This window comes from Haemaphysalis longicornis, unplaced genomic scaffold (assembly GCF_048455015.1).
Source record: "Haemaphysalis longicornis isolate Haplotype H1 unplaced genomic scaffold, Haemaphysalis longicornis Haplotype H1 scaffold_3, whole genome shotgun sequence".
In the NCBI taxonomy this organism is placed as follows: domain Eukaryota; kingdom Metazoa; phylum Arthropoda; class Arachnida; order Ixodida; family Ixodidae; genus Haemaphysalis; species Haemaphysalis longicornis.
The window spans coordinates 100980984-101003742 of NW_027526335.1; the positions used below are offsets into that span (position 1 = coordinate 100980984).

General features: G+C 46.8%; 2 pseudogenes across 1 annotated transcript in view; one reads left to right on the top strand and one right to left on the bottom strand.

Annotated features, from left to right (window-relative positions):
• LOC144174957 (very long chain fatty acid elongase 7 pseudogene) overlaps window positions 1-22759 on the top strand; it is a 239514-nt pseudogene that overhangs the window by 157892 nt on the left and 58863 nt on the right. The gene's annotated exons all lie outside the window — the stretch shown is intronic.
• LOC144173357 (very long chain fatty acid elongase 7 pseudogene) lies at window positions 12608-13651 on the bottom strand (annotated as a pseudogene).

Below are 22759 nucleotides of genomic sequence, written 5' to 3' on the forward strand. Positions count from 1 at the left end.
CGTGGTGCGTCTCGGGTTTCGGCATTCCCGGGGAGCCTCGCTGTCTGTTCTTCTTCTTTTCCGTTGCTGTTGGCCCGGTGATTTCTTACACCGCACTAACACCCAGTCGTTGCAGGCGCGGTGGCAAGCCGTGGGTAGTGCAGTGTCGGGGCATACCCGAGCTCTTGCATAACGTCCACGAACCTCGAGTTGATTTTTTAAACCCCGACAAAAAAATTGCGCGGTACGTGGGGGAACTTTAAAGGGTCGTCTGGGCCTCCGCAATAGTAAAGAAACATTTTGTGTCTCCGTAAATTAGCAACTGAAAATTTAACTATGCTCCAACGGTTTGTCTCATCGTCTAACGACGTCAACAAGTTAACAGTCCAGGTTCGGTAGCAGGAGTCTTAAAGCCGCGAAAGTATAACGGAGTATACGGAAAATATACGGAGCGTCATTTTGCTTGTAATTGAAGATAAAAACAGGAAACCTGTGCCAAACGTTTTTATTGCACACACTAATGTGATTCCCTGTTTTTTATACTAACATCTGCTTTGGGTGTGCTTGGGGGCGGCATAATCCGTATGAACTCCGTATTCCCATAATTCCGTATATACGGAACGTTTCATAGGGTTGTATTGCTGTAGCGCAAAATGAAGAAAGAAAGAGCGGCGATATTGCTCCTGTGACATCACGAAAGCCCGCAACGAATTCACGGACTTCGAAGAAACAGAGAAAAAAAATATCTGCAGAAATTCATAGAATTGTCTGCTACTGCGTAGCATTCTCATTCCGCTTGTCTAGAGTGAGTTCTTTACAGCCAAATATGGCTATGAGTAGCGAAAAAAAGTTGGATTTTTTATTGTTTTGAAGTCTTTTGTTTTTGTTTCCTTTCGCCAATTATGTAAATATATACCATTATAGCGACGATATTCTTTACTTCGCTGATTATGTTTTTTTTTGAAGATGCAAGGGCGTAGTGCAGAGCCAGTACGTTTACGCTGGTTTTATTCGTAATTCCGGCGTTAATTTGCGGACTTCTTTCGTGTATTCTTCCGTTTTGGGAGTAGATGTATAATACCCGTGCTACACGAGCGTTTCGGAGGCCATTGACACAAATGCCATGACTAAAATGACACCTTTGAGCTGCTACGCGACGTTTTTCAAAAGTCTTTGGCTGAAATGCCATCTGAGTCAAAGGCGCACCATTATCGGCCTTCGAGATTCTCAAAAGCCTTTGAAACGCGAACGCTCGCCCTCTCGAGCGCCGTTTCTGCATGCCGTAATTACGGAAACTATTATTTGCGACTAAAACTTGGTGTTTAAAGTGCACAATTGTTATAACTATTCATTTGTTTTTGTTCTCTATCACTCGCTTTACGATTCCAAGGTAACCTAGTACTCTCCACCCCGGCGGTGCGAAAAAAGGAAAAGAAACTGGCTGTAAGTGCATGTTTTGTGCGCGATTGTAGATTGTGATCAATTTATTCACTAATAATTGTATTTTTTTGCCCATTTTAACTCTACAATTAATTTTTTTTGTCAAGAATTAAACAGGGGAGCAGTGGCAAAACCAAAACATGGTGGGCGAACGCGGTAACTTTCAACTGCCTTTGATAATCGTCCTTTAGATAAGCGGAATTCCTTACAATTCTGATGGCATTTGAAATTTCGTAGGACATTCGACGGAAACGTCCTTTCAAACGCTCGGGTAGCACATATGTAAGATTCATATTTTTTTCTTATTATGTCAGATAATTTTCTGTGAAAATTTTATCTTTTCTGTTTTTCTTATTTCTTGATTTGTTGAAATTATGTCCGAAAAATTATCTCCATTGAGAATATCATAACGATTCAAGGTTTTACTGCAACCAAATCTGCATGATTATGAAAATGCAGGGCGTTACATGGTTCGCCATTTTCGCTATTTTTTTATTCGTATTTTGAACGCTTTCGGCGGACTGTTGTCGTTTATTCTTCAGTTTTTGGAGGAGATGTATAAGTTGCATATTTTTTACTTTGTAAGGTCATTTTGGTGAAATGTTATTTTTTCTGTGTTTCTCGTTCTTGGTTTTTCGAAATTCCGTACGACAGCTTATCTCCATTTAGGCTATTATAACGATTTAAGGTGTTTCTTCCGCACAATCTGCATTTTTGTGGAAATTTAGGGCGTTACACGGTCCTGGCTGTAGGATTGCTCGGCAAAGATTGCTACGCATTAAAATTCAAATCCCCCATATCTAACGACGACGATGGTGGAAACGCAGAGCTTTCTTGCGCGGGAAAATCAAACGGCGTAGCGCCAAAGTCAAAGGCGCTGCAATCAAAGACAAAACGTCAACAAAATGATCAAAGACAAAAGCGTCAACACCAACGATTTGCAACGAAAGGAGCAGATACACGGCCATTTTTTTTCTGGACCCATATAAGAAAATTGAAACGAAAGTAGAAAGGACTTTTGTTAAACGTATCCATACGGTCCCAATGCATAACTCTTTACAGGCATATACCAAGCCCCTTTAGTGTCGGCTCGGCTTCACTGCAATACGCAAATGCTTTGTTGGGAAGAGATATTTTTAGAGGAACTGTAAGAGGTCTTATACGAAAGTAAGGAGGGCCTAGAGCCTTTATGAGATACCTCCAAGAGACCCAACGACAGTCATTTTAGCGGTTATATCAACGGTGCGCCCCGTTACATCCCACCCGAGCGCTCACCTCATCCGAATGCAAAAGTCGTGGCTGTTCACGTTGTCCTTTACACGCGACCGTTTCAAAACATGCCGCGAGTTTTGAGCGAGGTCATCCGCTGCCACCGGTGAATACACTCATGTTTTTCGCGTGGCAGCCGCAATCCGTTCGCACTTGCGTGTTTTGTGATTCATCTGAAGGCGTCGTAAATCTAACATAATCTATAACGTCTTGCCGGTCATCATAGAGTAAGTGGATGCAGGTGTAATTTCTGCGGCGTGCGTACACACTCGTGTGTTCAGCTGCCGTCAAGAACGGTTAGCTGCACGATTGCAGTGCTGAACGCTTTCTTTGTTATTATTTATTTTACTGATAGGTATAATTGATAGATAGGAACATTCCGCTTTCCTCGTATACTACGTGGGGCGTATACCGAAGCGGCTTGTTGATTGGAGCTTACCCAGCCGGCCTGCTTGTGTGGGGTCACTAGCAGTCTGTATATATGGTCCCGTAGGCAGCCAAGTTATCACTCTAAGAACTGTCCATCGATGTTCTGGTACCCGCTGTAATAAAATAAAAACACAGAATACCAAGGCTAACGTAAAGCAAAGAGCGATGCGGGTGATGCGCTGCTCAATACTAAAATGATGTGGTTACAGGACCAAATTATCTTTATTACACCAGCGGACGCTTGCCACCTTTCAAACTGTTCAACTTAAAAGCTGCGTGGTGCGACATTTTAAACAGCTCTCTGAGTAAAAGATGCACACAAGGTGCTGTTTCTGTTTTATGTATCCAGAAGTCTACAGTTTCGTTGCGTCAACGCGCTCGTATACACTGTAGACGTTACGGGAGATAGTTAGTCCGGCAATTGTTCTAACACTTTGAAAGGTCAAAGATACTGAAGGGAATTCTGGAGAGAATCGGGGACTATAAAAAAATCCCGGGCCATCTCCACTAATGTGAAATCTGGGGAGGGGCGAAGCATGCAGTTTATAAGTGCCTTTTTGGCACCTTGGCGTTTTTGGGAACGGATATACGGAGATAAAACCGTTGAGGGGTAGAAGTATACAGCTTTGCTGTAAAAGTCTCTTGTCTTTGAAGCACGAAGCTCTCTAGTGCGAGGCGTAAACGAGTGTCGGGTGTTTTCTTTTTTTTTTTAGTACGCGTTACGTTCTAGCACGAGGCGTAAACGAGTTTGCTGGTGTAGTCCCGGTACCAGCACTACATGAAACGACGGTTACGACGATGCTTACGTCGACGATTACGACGACGACGACGACGACGACGGCAGGAGATGTCAACTGCCCCAGCCCTTAAGGGGATTCGTACCTAAAAAGATGATTGAGCAAGGGGAATTGCTTGGCTAAAAAAGACTGAAGGTTCTATGTTTCTTCGCTTTCCCACTCAAGTGAAAAAGAAAGGGGCCGTCAAAACAAATTGTGAGTGATTTTTTTTTATTAAATGGCCAGAACACATAATGTGACACGATAAAATCCACCTCCTCTGGAATGTGCACACCGGCGGCACGAGCGAATTTCGTAAAAGACCGCTGATTGAGCAAAGTATAACCGCATGCTATGCTTCTCGGGTTGAGCCGCCCCGCAAACACAAAAGATCAAAGAAGGTGAAAATTTGACGCGACGGAAACACGGGGTGCGTAAAAAGAAGAGAGCAGGAGAGCGTTCTCGTTGTGAACTGCGTTTGTTCCAAGAAGCGCAGATGTCTTCGTACAGCTTGTGGCACCTGCAATTGGTGGATTAAAAACCGTGTTTAAAACGAATTGATAAATACACAACAGGACACGGAAATAACAACAGTGCAGCAAGTTCGGTCCCACACGTCAGCGTCTCGTTAATTCAGGACTGAAGCCAGAAGAGAAAAACGTTTTATCGGTCAAAGCAAGTTTTTGCCCCAGTGTACATCGATTGCAATCCGTGTACATCGATTTTACATCAATAGCTTAAGGGCTGATGAATCAAGCTTGACCTTGTGTAGCTGACTGATGCTTTTTTCTCTAAGGCTTATTGCATATTCCTTAATTTGTTTCGACGACTTGTTTTTTATCATCAATGTTAGTTGTAACAAACTGTATAAATAGGCCTGCGTTTCTCGGAACAGGCTCAATTGCGAGTGTCCGCGCTGTTCTGTTTTCTTGTTTATCCGAGCCCCTGCCTCCTGATATAGGAAAGTTTCTAAACAGAAACGTTTAACATCTGGCAGAGCGCCCAATCTTACAGCACTTAAGTGGATCTTGCGAACTGTTACTTGCGGCAGCCGTGTGCCGCTCAGCTCGTCTTATCCTTTTGTAATGTATACACCACCTCCGTTGAAATCCCAGAAATTGGTTCAGCTGCTTTGTCAGAGTTCGGAACTCAGGTGCGCACGAAACCACTTGTACTTATACTTGTACGGTCATACAGGGCCCTGTTAGCCATTAGTTCGAAATCCGCTTCCAATTTCTCTGTCTACAAAACAAATGTAGAGCTATACTAAAAAATGTGCGCGGCGTACAGTTTTATTTATGCACATCAAATATAACAGCGTCCCTAGAATGCCTACTTGCGGCACACAAACTACAACGTGCTTCGTTTAAGATGTTTTAGTGTTGGTAACTACGAAATGCGTCTTATTTGGACGCTAAGATACTAAAATCACATGACCTGCTACGCGTGCGCCGTGGTTTTCTGATTTGTTAAGGAAGATGGAAGGATTAATTAAGTGGTATTATAAACGCATATGCCTAATGCCACATGCATGTATCTACAATCCTTTATTTTTCAATAAGCCAAGAGGGCTGTTTTTGGTGGCGCGGGCATTCCTAAGGCCCCACTAACTAAGTATCTAATAAAATAGTTGCAACAGCGGCGATACGGGATTTAAGCCAAGTATCCAAGAATTGTACTATTTCAAGGGACATCCACGCACTACTAGACACGTACCCCTGCCCTTTCAGGCTGTTGTGGGTTAGGTGGAATACGCTCCCCGCTCACATTGCAGCAGATAGGGCTTGTCACCCTACGTATATTCCTCGGCCGCTGCCAGTGTTAACAACCAGTCCGATAGAAAACTTTTTCCAACGAAAGGAGTGTCTGCGTCGCTCCACTCGGGCCCTCATCCCCCCGTGTGGAACGGACCTCCCCTGTAGAGTTGCTCGCTGGGAAGAGGTTTTGCTGCTTGTGCTTCGCGTTGGAGTGGCGCTTTCCCCTGCTGTGACCCGGGCGTGGCCTCCACGCTACCATGCCCCGTTCGATGACACCTGCCCCTTCTGCACAGCTCCTCCCGAACAAGCTGATGCGGACCATCTAATATGGGCGTGTAATTCGCTGAACTCAGCCAGAAAGTGACACCTGAGGGACACAGGCCTCCATCCATGAAGACGCCCGGACCTCCAGCGGTGGCTCTGGGCACCCCACCACCGCTCCCTTCTTGACTTCCTTCGAGAGACGGGTGCCTATCTCTACTTGTAAATAAGTTTTTTATGCCAACGGGCATTCTATCGCAAATAAAAAAATTAGAAAATTAGAATTGTCTGATAGAAATTAATTTATTGGTGCTCTTCATAAACATGTGCTCGTCTAGGGAAGCAGCTCGTTGAGGCCCGTGGTGAAGCCTGGCGGTACGATTCGAGGCAGTCTACAGCAGAAGCATATTTAAACCAATCGCAGCCAATGTGTTAGGCTTTTTTGCTGCCTCGTGTATACCTTCACGTAATGGCCTGTTACAGCAGTTAGATAAAGTGCCCTCAGGATCGATGCGCGTCTTTATTCAACGTAATTCCCTCCGACAAGCGGGAGGTGAGTGGGAGCGCGCGAGGCGCGCCCGAGGGCGCAATGCGCGTAATATACGAGCTCAAACTTCCTGGCGTTTGCTTCCTTGTACCGCTAGCGAAACACAGTGGCGACCAGATATAAGTTGTAGGTTAGCTGCACTGCCCGTTTTGATGCCAGGAAAGAGTGAGCAGACACCTTCGTCTGCCTGTGTCCTATTTGTCGGCAACATTCTGGGCGCCGTACACCGCAACGGGGCTATAATTGCAGAGCCCAAGTACTTCCGGCATAGTAGTTGAAATGGTCATGGTTGTCCGGAAAGCTTAAGCGCGGGCGTAATACATCGTCTCCATTCTCGGATCGTTTCGCGCCGTACGGAAGTCAGTGGTGAGGTTGAGTGCACTCGAACTTCCAGCCATTTGCCCAACGCATATCATTCCTAGTAATTTTAATGCTTGCGCATTTTTACGTGGACTGCCAGTCGAAAATGACCACAAGAAAAATTCCTGTAGCTTGCCGTATTTTTGCGTGTCGTACTGTCGTCTTGTCATATTCTTGTGTCGTGATTCTGTCAGCTGGCTATGTCCCGACAGCATGATGGCTGTCGTAGCGACAGGCAGTTATGTTGTGACTACAGGAACGTTTGCTGTTAAAAAAAAACTTACTGTGTCGTTACGACATAAATGTGTGCCGTAACAATAGATGGCTTTGTCCCAACAACAGGGCTTCTGTTGCCCCAACGACAGGAATTCTTGTTATGTTTCTGCGGTATTCAACGAGGGATCCTGTCTCTTCGTCTGTAACAAATTATGTGTCACACGTTTTCCGCAAAAGAAAACACTACTAATAATAGGCCCTAGTACCTTCACACTTTGACGTCAAACTGCCGATATTTATCTTAGAAGAGTCTTCCCAGAAACGCATTTGTATATAGTGTCAAGCCGACATTAGAGGACCTTGGCCTGATGCACTCGATATGAGTGCATGGGCACGGTCTTACATAAGTAATAGACCCTAAGGACTTCAATATTTCACGACAGACTGCCTATATTCCCCTGAAATAACGTGTTCCCACTAATGCATCTGCTTGAATTAGTCAAGCCCGCTCTGAGGGGTATCGAGGCAGAGCGCTTGGTAGGAATACCTGGGGTGTTATAGAGGTACTTGAAAAACTGCCCCAGAGCCCTTATATCTTGATATCAAACCGCCCCACCCGCCGTGGTGGCTCAGTGGCTAAGGCGTTGCGCTTCTGAGCACGAGGTCGCGGGTTCGACTCCCGGCCGCGGCGGCCGCTTTTCTGATAGAGGCAAAAAGCAAAAACGCCCGTGTGCACGAGATTTCGGCGCACGTTAAAGATCCCCAGGTGGTCAAAATTAATCCGGAGCCCTCCACTACGGCGCACCTCATCGCCTGCGTTGCGTCGGCGCGTTAAACCCTACGATCAATCAATACCAAACTACCCAACAGAAATTTCTTCTCAGCAATGCATTACAATATTGTAGTAAAGCTGACATTAGGGGGCACGTAGTATGCATGGGATCTCGCGTAAGTATTAAATGCCTCAAAGCTTCACACGTTCTCAGTTTGCTTATATTTCTCCTCAAAACTGGCTTCAGAGCATTGCATAAATTGCATAAAATAAATTGTGAACCCGACTTTAATTATACTCTTGTATCGCCACGGCCGGGCTGGAGGAGCGGCGGGCGCGCACATGAAAGTGCGCGCTCGCCGCTCCTCCAGTCCGGCCGTGGTATCGCACACCTAGTTCCATAGTTATCCGCATTTATCACCTGGGAGTCCCTGCCATTCTTATTAAGTAAAGCGGCAAGTCTGGCAAGAAGGGCTCTATGCGTTATGAGCATATCTTCCCGGTGAACTAGGAAAACAAAATGGTGGGCTGAGTCTATATGTGAAGGGAATAGAAGGAATGTCAGGGGTAAATTGCGGGTCAAGTTTCAAATGTTTATGCTAATTAGGATCTTTAGCAAAAATGACTACTACGAATGGGAATGTTTGCTATCTTTCCTGAGACAACTAAATGGGAAAGATAGTTCTCATCTGCATGCGTTGCAGGCCACGTTGCGGGTGAGGTGAGTCAAAGCTTCCAGTTCGTTAGCTAATTATACATTTTTTCAAATACAATACTAATTCAAGCTCTCGTAAACAATACGTGCATATTTTTAACCAACTTCTGCGCAGTCTAATTTTGGCGGGAGTAAGAAGGATGCCAGGTTTGAGACCAAGGCAAATCTCTAAAGCTGTGCATTAATTAGGCACGCATGCGGCAGCACTCTGCACGCCTCGGAAACTTTATCAAGCTCTCTGGAGATTTTTCCTTCCCGAGCTCACTGCTCTTTATGATCGAAGTAAATTAATAGTATTCTTTCAATTCATTGAACTGCATTGACCTATGGGATATTACGGCGCGTTAGGTGTTCCGCCCGGTTGGACGTCCGAACAGCAAAAGTAACAGCGTGGCTATAACATCTGTGTAGCAATGGCACAAGCAGCGCAGAAAGAAAGCAGCGCAGAAAGAAAGAAAAGAAAGAGAAAGCATGATTGCAAATTACCTTCCACCCATGACGTCTAAAAAAAAAAAACATAGGTGTATATGCAACGAAATAGGAGGAATACTTTTTCAGGTACTGCACTCGGCTGTTGCGCGTTATTCTTCAATATTTTCTGAAAGAAGAAGGACCTGGCCGTTATTTCGCACCGCCGACCTCGGGCCACCTCACCTTGAAGAAGCGGACACCAGTCCCCTCCCGCGCCTATATAAGGTACCCCACTTCTGCCGCAATGGTTGCAACCTTTCGAGTGGAGAAATAAAGACGTGCTAAAAATGAACTTAGACATTAAAAAATAACAACTAAAAAGCACGCACCCCTCCGTCTAATGACGACGATGTTTGAGGGCGAAGCTTTCTCGTTATGGCTTCTTTTGTTGGCCAATGCGACACTGCGAGTTTGTGCTACTCTGGAGGTAGGCACCACTTTTCTAGAATACCCACAGATAATCTCGGCTGTGCACACTGTAGCCTAACGTTTGGGTTTGCAGTGTACGGCGCGAATTGGTACCTGCTGCTTGGCGTTCACTTCGAACATGTCGAACAGGAGGAATCGGATAGACGCTATCTTTATAACGCGAGGAACCCAGGTTCGATTCCGGAAACGGGAAGCGTTTTTTTTTTTCGTTCGCTTCACCCACGATCATTCATCATCATCGTCAGAGGAAGTTGGCTTTCCTGCAGGGCGTATTGGCGTACAACGGCATCAGCGGGGACACTAAAGCTTAGCTTTAAAATGCATCATCTCCCAGTTAGGTTTGAATGGCATCCTGCGCCATCATTTTTTAAACAGTGGGAAAGGGAGCGGGGATTACCTCTTACAGGGTGAGCCCCGGCAGGTATAGGGAAAGCCGGAAGTTAGTGAAGACGGTAATGGAGTGGGTAATTGGTTATCGGCTGATCGAGAGCTCATGCGTTAAGGGCCACGAGATTGTTCAGCGACGCCACTACCAAGAAAAGCACTCACCGGCGAAGCCAGACCTTCATACCTCTTGGACTTTCCGAACAACGAGGCACTGATGCGCGACCAGCCTGTTTACTTGCTCTATCCACACTTTCTGGCTTTCTCACTCTCCTGGTTGTTTATTACGTTGTTTGCTTGCTTATTAGTTCACTCACTCGTTCGCTTTCCTGTTTGCCGTGGTCTTGATGAGTTAAAGCAAGGGTACGTGCTGGCATTTTGATTTCAGTAACTGAAAGCGAAGCTTTAAACTAGCGTAGCAGGGGAGACGCTTTCGCCAGGCATCCCCCTTTTTTGTGAATTGAAGCTACTGTTTCTGGTTTTGAGCTAGAACTAGGTGCGAATATGTTTTTGGTTGAACTTTTTCGGAGAGATTTGATACTTATTGAGTCATAGATGGCCTCCCGATAGAACACATTACGAGATATCAGGGTTCGGCTCTCCGCGATTGATGGCCGTCTAGGAGCAAATCCAGAGGTGTTCGTAGACACCCTTGCGTTCAGGACACAAAGTGATTGGGAGGCAGCAGGTCAGCACGACGTGCCGCGTGTTTATTTGAAGCAATCGACCGGCAGTAAGCTACCGTTTGTACAATACTTAAATGCGTTGCGGCAAGCTCACGGACACAAAATCACGAAGGAATGAACGTACAAGTATGCTAATGGCACATGTGACGCAGATACGCACAAGCTCTTGTCGACGACAATATTTTCAGCGTGCCTAATGAGCTGACGATTCATTCACTCACGCATATATCATGTCAAACAGAAAACACCTGCCTGCTATCTCTCTTATTCACAAATCTTACACATATGTACAACATATTTAGGTGAAACAGTGCTGCTTTGTGCAACCAGTATGGACTCTATAGGTGTACCCCTTTAGAGTACCACTCGGAGAAATTAGGCCACACCATACCACGACCACTTAATAAAATAACATCTGGATGCCATCTCTTACTCACAAATCTTATGTACAACAAATTTACGCGATAAAGTGTTGCTGCATACCGCCAGACTGGCCAGCTTTAGCGACATCTCGGGGCTGACACGGAAGTCATGGCGTCTTCTTGAAAAGTTGCTGGTCCGCTGCCTTTAGATGCTGACTGCCTTAATGTTTCGAAACAGTGCCAACCAATGTTCTGCTGTCAAACATTGTTGTCTTTATTAGTTTTTAATCTCAAAGTGCCAGAAACAATAATTAGCTGTGTGACAGCATAGGCTGAGAGTAAGCTGTGCGTGTAATACCCCTGCTACAAGGGCGTTTCAACTAAACTTCTAATCGATAATCTCAAAATTTCAAATGTATGACATTTTAAATTTCGAAGGCCTATTTACTCGCATGTCGTTCGAATGTCTTGCAAACGACCGTCCAGCAGGAGTCGAAATGGTAGCCCAGAAGAAGGAAAATGGCATAAGCTGAAAAGGGAATGATGACGAAACATTGGGGAATTGAAAAACAAAGGAGGGTTAAAAACCCTTGAGGTGATAACGAAAAATACCGCATCCAGGGGCTCTGACACCGCTGTAAAGTAGGATAGGGTTGCCGCATGCTCAAATGTAACGAAAAAAATAATTTCGCTAATTTTTCACCGAATTCCTTGAAGTTTCCTAGGTGTATACCAATGAAAGTAAAGGTAAAACACGACACCGCGCCAACCATGCACCTGTGTTAAACAAAATGCACCAATTCACCAGCTATGAGTGAGTGTCCAGTTAAAAGCAGGTCCTCCTCATGAGTTTACCATTTTTCTCGTTTTAAATCCCCACACGGGGAAACCGTGAAGTGCACTGCAAGTAAAGTTGTACACAAACAGATGACAACACGCTCTACTTTGTGAGCACCCATCAGGGGGTGATAAAAAACAAAACATCCCTTTTTCGACCCAGAAAATTATTCCCGAGCGCCACCGCCGTCATCGCAACACCCGACAAGCAAGATTTTTCTCTTTGCGAGTGTTTTTCGAAGCGGAGAAGAATTGTGGTGGAGCTCAATATCCAAAGATCAGCGACCGCGTTTGGACACAAGGTCTGGGAGCAATATCGACTCAACATGAATTATGTTCGCATTACATAAAATGTGCGGCACCCTTGTTGTTCGAGCTCGAGAAAAACTTGGGGTCGGGATAACTGGGGGAACATCGCTTGGGAGTTGGCGCGTGAGGCGAATACGAAAACGTACCCGAAAGACGGAACGTACACTTTGTCGAGAAGATTTCTGTCATAAATCCCGCGTTCGTCTTCTTTCTTCTCACCGTTGGACATCGTAAATGTTGTTTAATTGCGTCTTTTTTTGCCCAACTTCAAGAAAATGTCATGCTTTTTGGCCCTTGGCACACAGTAGTGCGAAAGGTGATGGGGCGGAGCGTAGGCGTTCTTACGGAGCAGGTTTCATATCTTGGTTTTAAAAATAGATAGCGTAGTTTCGAAAAACTGGGGCAACACTGGTTCACCATGTCACGGGCTATCTTGTATAACCGCTCCTTTCTTACACTTTTTCCTTAAAGACATTTTAAACGTTGTTGATGATCAAATTAAAACATTACACAGAATAAGCATGAGGGCAGTACGCGCAAACGAATTGTTACGCCATAAACGCGGAGGGCTATCGCTTTCATTTTTAGATTATCAGGTTTCCCGTGCTTTGTGCGACTACACCAGCTTTACCGTGGACAAACCTATGAAACTTGCCGCTTCTTGTAAGCGTTAGAATAAAACGCGATGAACCAGACGAAAAACAGAATCGCCTGCGCGAACTGGAGCCACACAAAGAGAGGCACAAAGTTGCCCTTGACGAACACCATGCCCACTGCTTGCAAGAGGAGGACAACAAACTGGCCAATCTGCATCATGGTCAGGTACTTCTTCCACCACAGGAACCGCCTGAACCGCGGGCCAAGCGCCGCGATGAAGTAGTAGGTGTACATGAACACGTGCACCGCAGAGTTGAGGCAGGCCACCAACATGGCGTGCGACTGGGCGCCATACGTAACGCACAGCCACAGGTTCCACGACACTATGACGTGGTGGACCACGTGCAGAGCGCTGACCTGGTGACTGTTCTTGCGGAGCACGAAGAACACCGTGTCCGAAAGTTCGCTCAGCTTGAACAGGTAGAACCACCAGGACAGGCGCACGATCTCGAGGCTGGCGGGGGACCCGCTCAAGTCGAGGTCTTGCAGAAAGCTGTAGCCCAGGTCCCAGTAGGCGAGCTTGGCGAAGCGGAACGTGAAGAAGGCGCTCAAGAAGGCGGTGACCAGGTTGTACACCAGGATGCAGGCCCTCAGGTCGAAGGCCTTGCGACCGGACATCCAGCGGGGTCCGGCCACGGCGACGAAGTAGAGGTACGTCGCCGTGATGGCGGCGATGGGCAGCGGACTGCCCGTGAGGGCCCAACCCTCGACTCTGGCGTCGCGACGTGGATACCAGGAAGGGGAGCCCGCGTAGTCCGGAAAACGGGCTTCCATGACGAAAGGCGGCCGTACAGCGGTTCGGCGTCGCGCGCCGAAAGTGTTGCTGCCCTGACGGGAGTATGCCAGGCGCCTTTTGTAGCTCACTCGTTTTGTAGCGGCAGCTGCTCACATAAGCTGAGGCGATCGGAAGCCGCTCCTCGGCGTCGTACCTGGAGGCCTTCGTTTAAAACGCGTCTGGTGGTCGCAAAAATAAAATACGGGTCACCATTTGTACGTTTATTGCATTTGAACGTGCGCGAGAGAGAACTGGAGCATGTGACATGAGATGGCGTCACACCTGTTGTGCTCGTTTTGCCTTTCATTTTTTTATTTGTCAACCCTGCCCGGTTTCTGTTAGTCGAGCGGGGGGTTGCGAGATCGCTTTACAGATTACGACGTTGAGCCAAGATTGAAAGCGCGTTGGTCCGTCTTATATTTGGTAGCAACCTGAATCAAGGCACCTCACGTATACATTTGGAAGTTACTTAGAGACGGTCATAGCGGGGAAAGGGAGATCCCAATAATATCGCTATAATTACTGAGGCGGACTATGACGTCAATGGGGTGAGACAGATAAACTCAGATGAAAGCGAAGGAATCGTTGATTTGTGAACACGCCAAGCTGCCTCTGCTTTCGCTTTTTAGTTCAGGGAAGCCGAATTTAGCCTTCCGCCCAAGGCGTCGATTTACGAAAGCAAGATAAAATTCAAGGTGTTTACTGTCTGGCCGCTTTGTGCACCCCCGAAACCTTATATAATACAAGTGCCAGTTTTAGAGCCTGGCTAGTTACAAAATACGCACAAATGCACAAATTCACCTACATTGTTAAGAGTATTAAAAAAAAACACTACAGTCAATCGAGACAATTAGTGTCGATGAGTTAACGTGCCTAGTTTACAAACGTGGCACATCCGGTGGCAAAAGCATACGGCCGCGTAATCTGATAACTCATGGAAAAAGACGGAGATATAAAAGAAAAAAAGAAGGGGTGAGGGGGAGGGATTCGTAGGAGAAGGAATTGCGAAGTCATGAAAGTCGATTCGTGAATCTTGGGGTAGCTATCAGGTAAAGAACTCCTACGTAAGCGCAGAAAGCGTGTGAATAATTCATATCGCAGCTTATCGCAGGCATCTTTCAGGATAGCAGGCAAAAACTGCAACCCTCCCTAACTCACTGCTTGGTGTGCCTTAAAAAAATGCCAGGAGGAAGAGGCAGAGCCACCCGCGTCATTTGCTCGTCTATAAGCGGAGAAAAAGAGATCCACTGCAGCAGAATCGCTTCTCCATCTCGATAACCTTAAAATAATTTCCCAGACCAAAGACTTCACTTGCCTTTGGAGCAGAAGCAACACCTGAGCTATGAAACGCACAGTAGTGGCGGGCTACGGGTTACTCCAGTCCAAGAGTTGATCTTGAACATGCGCCAAAATCTCAGCACGCAGGCGTTTTGAAGAAAAAAGCATTTCTTGGGCGACCCAAACTCGAATACTTTTGTCTGTCAGTCTGTCTGTCTGTCTTTCTGTCTGTCTGTCTGTCAGTCAGTCAGTCTGTCTGTCTGTCTGTCTGTCTGTCTGTCTGTCTGTCTGTCTGTCTGTCTGTCTGTCTGTCTGTCTGTCCGTCCGTCCGTCCGTCCGTCCGTCCGTCGCTCGAATCAACCAGAAGTGTTAGTTATGAACCTGCTCATAAGTGGGTTATTGAATTATTGATGGGGAACGTAAAGGGAACTTGGGATAGTTACTGAAGTAGAGAGGGACGGCGAGAGTGCTAGAAGATGAACGGCGAGAGTGTTGGAGGAGGGTCGTAGAAAGGGGAAGAGAAGTAGAGACAGTGGTATAGAAAGAGGGAGAGAGGGGGAATAGGAGGCAAGAGAGGGGGAGATGTTGGGTGAAAATGAAAGCCGATTACGTCACTCTCCCTGCGTTCGCTCTGCTAACTGAATTCGGCTATCAACAGCAACACTCCTCACGAGGACGCAGACATCATAGGAGGAAGAGACGGGGCTGCAGCTCCCCCCGTAAGCAAAGCAGGGTATGGCGGAATGAAGGGGGTGCCAGTATTGTCTATGTGTGGAAAAACCAACAAAAAAGCTATACCTTTCTTTAGATGCGCAGCTTATCTTGTTGAACGTCGGCAAGTTTTTATGTGCAAGTTGTTCTGGTGCCAGTTTTTGGGAAGCGTATTTCTGCATAATGGGTTGAAAAAGAAATCGTTTAAACTTGCAACAGGACCCGCTGCAGGGGATTGCTCCGTTGAATGAAGTATTTGGGCCAAATCAGTGAAGGGAAACACAAAGTACAGCTCAGCAAAAAAAAAAAAAAAATCCGTTTATTAGCAATGGTGGTAGGGTTCATACATTTCTGCATTGTAAAGTGCAATAAAATATTTAACCACATCTGAGGCAGAACATGCGTAAATAATCGACGCAAAGAGGGTTAATTTAATTTAATGATACATCGGATTGTTTGCTTAATTAAGGTTGAAAGGATCGTAATTACCACCTGCTCTAATTATTGCTCTTGCAACGATTTTCTTGACTAACAATGCGGATTCAAAATTACTTAACATACACACCTGAGAAGTGGGCATTTGCCTTAACTAGTTACCTTTTCTACGCATTGACACAACATACAACGTATAATAAAAAGAATAAGGGGTGAATTTTCAGGGCGGAGGTTTACGCAACAAACTCTTCCTGATGCTTATGTCAATAAGTAAGTTTTCTGAACAGTGTGTTATCGCTCTGTTGCGTTTCTATGCTTTTCAAGTAAGACGTGTAAACGGAAGGAAAATTACTCACTCCCATTGCCTGTTCTATATTTTCTTACCATTGGAAAACCAAAGATGCCTGTGTCACGGATTTTTCTTTTAAAAAGGAATTTACAATATTATCTGATTGTATACATCGCGTTGTATTAAATTTAAACGTTATGCATGTGTGTCGTCGAAGCTGCCATTTCAGGCCCCCTGGCCTCGTCAGCTGCGTCTAGCAGCTTTTATGCCAGGGTGGCCTTCAACATTTTAATGTCAATAATAAAATTGACTTTGGCTTTGACTTTGAAACTACAGAATCTATGACCAAGTACCGTCGGCAAGCCCAGGCGAGATACTGAGCAGATAAACCGCATATTCAATGAACAGGCCGTGTATCGGCTTGTTTTGCTATAAATGTCGCCGAAAGACGATGGTCTTTGGCTGTCCCTGCCACGTAATACCTTCTTCTTTCTCCCCTCCCAACCCTATCAATCTTCCTCGTTTCCCTCTTCTCATTTTGAAAACAACTTGAGGCTTGCTAAATTTCATTTATTTTACTGCGTTGGCACTGCTGGTATGTCATCTGTTGGGGTCTTCTATTTTCACTGTTCTTACAGCAGCTCAAATAGACGTCTTTTTTGTGCGTGCTTGCTTTATCTCGCTGCCCTACGACACAATTTTTAACGTGTAGCTTAAGTTTGCTATTAAAAGAATGCTACTACTCTCAAGTACTAATGCTTTGCTCAAATATGCTAGTGCAATTTCGTCCCACCGCTGGTACCAGTTGCTGTGGATCCGGATTTGGAAATCCATCTTGGTAGCGTGACTGGTGTCCGGAGACATTGAACAGGAGACCGAAGCGTGCTGATGAAGAAGAAAAACGTTAGACAAGTATTTACATGGTGAGTACAAGATTGGATGCTGTGCTCGAACGAATCGCACCGCCAGCAACATTCGGCGGCGCTCAACATCACCTTTTTGTTAAAGCGAAATTCCCTAGAGTTCCCCTAGGGAATTCAACTGCAAACGTCCGGTCCAATCACAGACCCACAAATTGACAGAAATACGCTCCGCCACCACTCGAAGCAGTCCTGGTGGCTTTCCTAGGTGACCACGAGGGAGGGAAGGGGTGGGCGCCTCTTCGACGGCGAGTACTTTTGTCCCAGCGCGGCCCACACCTGAGTGCTTGACTCACGACGCTCGCCGATTACCGAATTCATGGACCGCGCTGCCGAGGTCGTCTCGTTTGTGACGGTGTTGTCGTCTTTCATTCTGAGGTGCACGTGCGGGACAACGAACCGAAGGGTGACGAACGAGGAGTCAGAACGGGACACAGAGGGTTTGGTGCTTGGCTACTAAAACGCGCTCATTAGCGCCGACGTCCGAGCCTGGGGTGTGCCGGGTCCACAACCGGTCGTAATAATGCCAAATATTTTTCTTTTGCTGCGGGATCTCGACATGTACGACGCATGACACCCGCTTCATTAGTTTGAAAAGGTCTTGCCTCGACTTACTTGTTAACAAAGCGCTCTTCAAACATTTGTCTGGTTGGATGAATCGACAGACAGACAGACAGACAGACAGACAGACAGACAGACAGACAGACAGACAGACAGACAGACAGACAGACCAAATTTTCACGTTTATGTAACATCTAAAAAGCGTTCGGCACGCACTCTGGCACGAGCGATGCCAGTAACGGCGTCTTGGTCTAATCGGGTCAGTCCTGGCTACTGTTGAACTGCGAGAAAAAGTGAAGATGTGCAGAACTTCATAGAACTATCTACTAATGCGTAGAAATCTTATGTCGCATGTCTCCGCCAATTATGCTTTTTTGTGCAAATGCGGACGGTTACATGCCAGTCGTTCGCACGGTTTGTAATAGCGAAGCTGTTTTAGATGCGACGCATCTCTTGCTCTCGGGTATGTCCCTCCATTGTTGTCCTTGTCACGGCGTTGTCCGCACTCTCACTGCACATGCGCAACTCTCCTCTGTTCTTCTCTCCGACAGCTGTGCGCAACACTCTCACTCCGTCTCATTATCATAACAACAGTTGCGCGTGTGCGCTTCGCTGCTCTGGGTGCGTGCATGTGTGCGCACTCTCACTCCATCTCATTATCATAACAACAGCTGCGCGTGTGCGCTTCGCTGCTCTGGGTGCGCGCATGTGTGCACATGCGCGCGACTCTCTCTCCCCCCCCCCCCCCCCCCCCCCCCCCCGGCTCCTCTCCTTTGAAAAGCGGGAATATAAGCGGGGGAGCGCACGGCGCCGCATCAGTCCAGCGCTCGCTCTCGCACTTGACTTGAATTTGCTTGACGATACCTCCGTGCAAGATCTTCCGATTAAGACGTTATGGAAGCGACAGTACCTTCAGCGACTGGACTGACGCAGTCCAATACCAGCGTCAGTCCAAACGCTCCCCCCTGATGCGTCGCATCACATCAGGGTTCCCTCGCGGGAAGATGGGCGTAATTTTTTGGTGGATGCTTCACGGGAGGAAATGTGGTAATGCGGTAGCAGCGAGGTGGAGAGGGCATATCCCAAGAAGGAAAAAAGAAAGCGCCAAGACAACATGCAGCAAGTTAAAATAATGCTTGAACGAGACGCTTACCAAGGCAAAGATTTCCTAAATTCTAGTGGCAATATTTATACTTGTTAACATTGCTGAGCAAATAGAAAACATTAAGCATTTTTGAGGAAAAGCATCAATGCAAAAGTGAAATTTGCTCTGTTCCTTTAATTACACGGCTGGTAGTTTTATGCGATAGAAAATAAAAAAGAGCCTCTCTTTTCCACGACGTAGGGACATGGCACCTCACATTCTGTGCACGTGACTCAGAAGTGAGAAAAATCCCCCTCGCGAGGGGCACGATCAAATGCAGATCATTTCCGGGGGCGCACGACGTTAAGTAGTTTGCGTTGCGTTAATGTTGTTGCACTTGTTGCTGTTGGTTGTTGTATTGTAAATAAATGAGGAGACGTAATTACGTGGTCACGTGACATCATTTATTAGCAGGTGGGTATGATTATTGTGGCGCAGTGGGAAGAGCACTATGTACCTCGCGATCCGTCCACAGGTAGTGAATGCGTGAGTTAAAGATATGCTCTGCATTTAAAAATACGCCGTAAAAAAGAGCTTGTGGCGTCTTCTTGTGACAGTGTTCGAAGTTCCAAAGTCCCAAAAGGTTCCACTAGATGGCGCGGGCAGCGAAACATGGCAACAATGAATTGGCCTGAACGGAAATCAATCTGCTGGCCTTGACAAGTGCTTGACAAGTTCTAAGTCCTTGCGATTAGGGAACGCCAGGCAGGTACGCTGTCAGCATTAGCGTTCGCGACGTTAGGTCAGTTAAGCGGGCTAATTTAAGCTGCTCAGCAAATCGTAATATTTCGTGTCCGCAGTTAAAAATACCAAAAAATTACCGAGCGCAGGCACGTGAACGCGGTCCTCGCGGAGACCGCCCGGCACTTAACAAAACCTCGTGTGTGCGCGCTCGTGTGTGCGCGCGTAGTGGCTACTGTCCAGCATGCCCTGCGCACGCTGGTCAAGCCAATCATGCCCACTTTGGGAGATTGGCCAAGATTGGCAAAAAAGAAAATCAGCGTTCGCCGTAATCGTGGCAACACTTGTTCGGGACGAGAAAGACACGCCGTAGCGTACGCCCCTCCAAGGTCATGGCCAGATATTATTACTTCCAAAAGAAAATGAGAGAATCACACATATGGCAACAATGATGGAGTTAAAGGTCATTGCGGCAGTGAAGAAGAAACAAATCAGCTGCAATCATGGACGCAAACATTCGTGATGGTCATGAAGGTTGCGTACAGCTTCGCTACCTTCAAGTAAAGGCCGACCTCCACGCAGCGAAATGTAGGCGAAAAGGCGGCGAACGTCGCCCGGCGGCGGCCGCTCCACCGCCGGCGTCGAAAATACGGCTGTTCGCCGGCGATGTACGCGATCTAGATGTCGAACGTGCGGCGGCGAACGTTACCGGAAGCGACAAACTGCATTTTGAGGCCGCAGCCAATCACAGCCTTGTACTTCCTTGTACTTCCTGTCCTGTCTTCCATCAGCGGCTTTCGCCGCATCACCTTTCATCACGTTGCATGGAGGTTGGGTGGACGAAAACTGAGCGGCGCGGCAAACCGCGGCGTCCGCCACGCCAAGTTCGCCGAGGAACTTCGTTCGCCTTAACACGTTAGTGTGTGCTTCTTTCATTTTTTTTTGTTCCTGCTTCCATCGTTTTTTTCGGGCTTTCTAATTTTGTCTTTGTTTTGGGGGGAGATGTATAAGGTGCATAAATTTGATTTCGTTGGTTCGATTATATTTTTTTTTCTTTTTCTACTTTTTGTATTTTTGTGCTGCTAAATACCCTTTAACAAATTATCTCCACATGCGCTATTATGAAGGTTAAGTGCGCTAACTCCACCACTTAGACATTTTTGGGCGAATGCAGGTTTGGTCTGTTTTCACGATTTTTGATTCATGTTTCCGTCGTTCTTTTCCTGGATCCTTTTAACAGAAGAGTTTTGTCCACCCGTGGCACCGAAAAACCTCGAAGCACCAAGGAAAAAATGTCGGTAGGGAGATCATGGGAATCGAACCCGGGACCTTTACGCCGTGAAACCGGCAACCTAACCACTGGGCCATCCGAAATGCCGGAGCGGTAGGCGGTTTAGCAGTGGCGTGGAACAACAACGTGTGCAGCCAATTCGAAAGAGAAAAAAAAATTACACCATCTTCCCGTAGGGGAACCCTGAGTAGTATGCGAAGCAGCCATGGGGTCGACTGAAGTTGCCATCAGTTTTCAGTTCGTCGTTTCCGTTGACGTTCAGCATCGCGTGCCTTCGTTGTATCAGTAGCTTCTTGACGTAGTTTGAATGAGCGAAGGACATAAGGCGCGTTCGTTGCACATGCTCCCGTCCCGGTTTGTAGCGCAGTGGGAAGAGCGCCACGTACCTCCCGTTGCGGCCAGAGAGTCGTGGGATCGAAACCGGGCGCCGCGTAACTATTTCTTTTTATAGTGGACTGCGCTGACGGGGCTGAAGAGACGCGCATGCGCAGTAGAGTCCGGACGGCGCACAAGGGAGGGATGGGACACAGCCTCGAGCATGAGATGCTCTGCATCTAAAAACGCTCCCCGTCGTCGGAATGAAACCCGGGTACCTCTCGTTATGAAACGGGCGCACAGCATTTCCTGCGGGTTCGTAGCTCTGGCGTTCGCTTTGCACTTGGCCGCAGGTTCTATCCCGTACTACTTGAATCACTTTGGGAGGGAGGCGAGAAGTGTGAGAGATGTGACGAAACGATCCGGGCCTTTCATTCATGGAGAACTTTAAGCGGCAATGGAGTTGGGAATTCCATGGGAGGTGCAACAGCCGCGTCTCCGACGGAGGGAGAGGGGCCGCCAGCTCTGCTGTATCACCAGCCCTGCACCACTTGCATCAGCAAGAGATGAGTGGGAAGCCGAATGAAAAACCATTAGAGACATTCCGGAAAGTTTATTCCCGCCTATCAACGGCCTGAAATGGTCCTCAGTGGGATGAAAAGTTGCCGTCGACCTCCGTAGATGGTCAGGTATGGGCGGCATAAGGAACTCCAACATCATTTACAACTTCACTTTGAACTAATTAGGACAAGTAAATGAAACTCGGCGTAATAATAGAGTCGTCTTGACGGCTAATTGTCACGGAATTTGTTTCCGGATAGTTTTAATAAAACAAGAGCTAGAGCCGTTTTCTCAATCACTCTCCCTCCGCAGATCGACATGCTTCACAGTGCATTTTTGGAAACCTTAAGAAATCCAAGCTTACACAAACCCCGTTAAATTCGGCTTCACCTTTACACACATAAGCATTGCTGGGAAGACATTTTTTTTAGGGTAAATAGACGCCGTCATTTCAAAATACAAATGCCCTAGGACGCTTTTTTTAATTAGGTGGTGCTACGCTCGCGTGCGATTCTTGTCTACATCGCTCATTAGGGAGCGATGATGTGCTGGGAGAGACACACACACACACACAGAGAGAGAGCGAGAGAGAGAGAGAGAGAGAGAGAGAGTAAATGCCTATTGAAAAGGAGAAGAGGTCGGCCTGAGAAAGTGACCTTGGGCCTGCTACTTCCCACTGGGGACTGGGGGGAGGGTACTGCGGATAAAAAGAGAAAGGAGTGACTTTGGAAGGTGTGGGAAATGACAATCAAATCTACAAATGAATTATGTACGAGCCGTAAAACCTCACATACAACGGGGCGCTGAATCAGACGATTACAGTCCACTTTTAAGAACATGACTATCATCCATAAAAAACTATCATCCTTGAGACATTATTCCGCAGTCTGTTAAATTTAATCGCAACCAAGAGCCGAGAATCCAGAGAGAGGTCACTAAGAATAGTAAGCAGGGCTTTAACGGCCAGGTTTTCTTTCCTGTTGTCAGCCCACATGCCAAAAATCTTTTGTTCGGACAGAGGGCGAGTGCCCAAGCGTAGTAATGCTGCCTCAAGGTACTTTCGCTCACTAGAGTACTTTGGACAAGCGCTATGCAGATGTTCGATAGTCTAAGGACAACCGCACAGAAGGCAGTCCGGGATA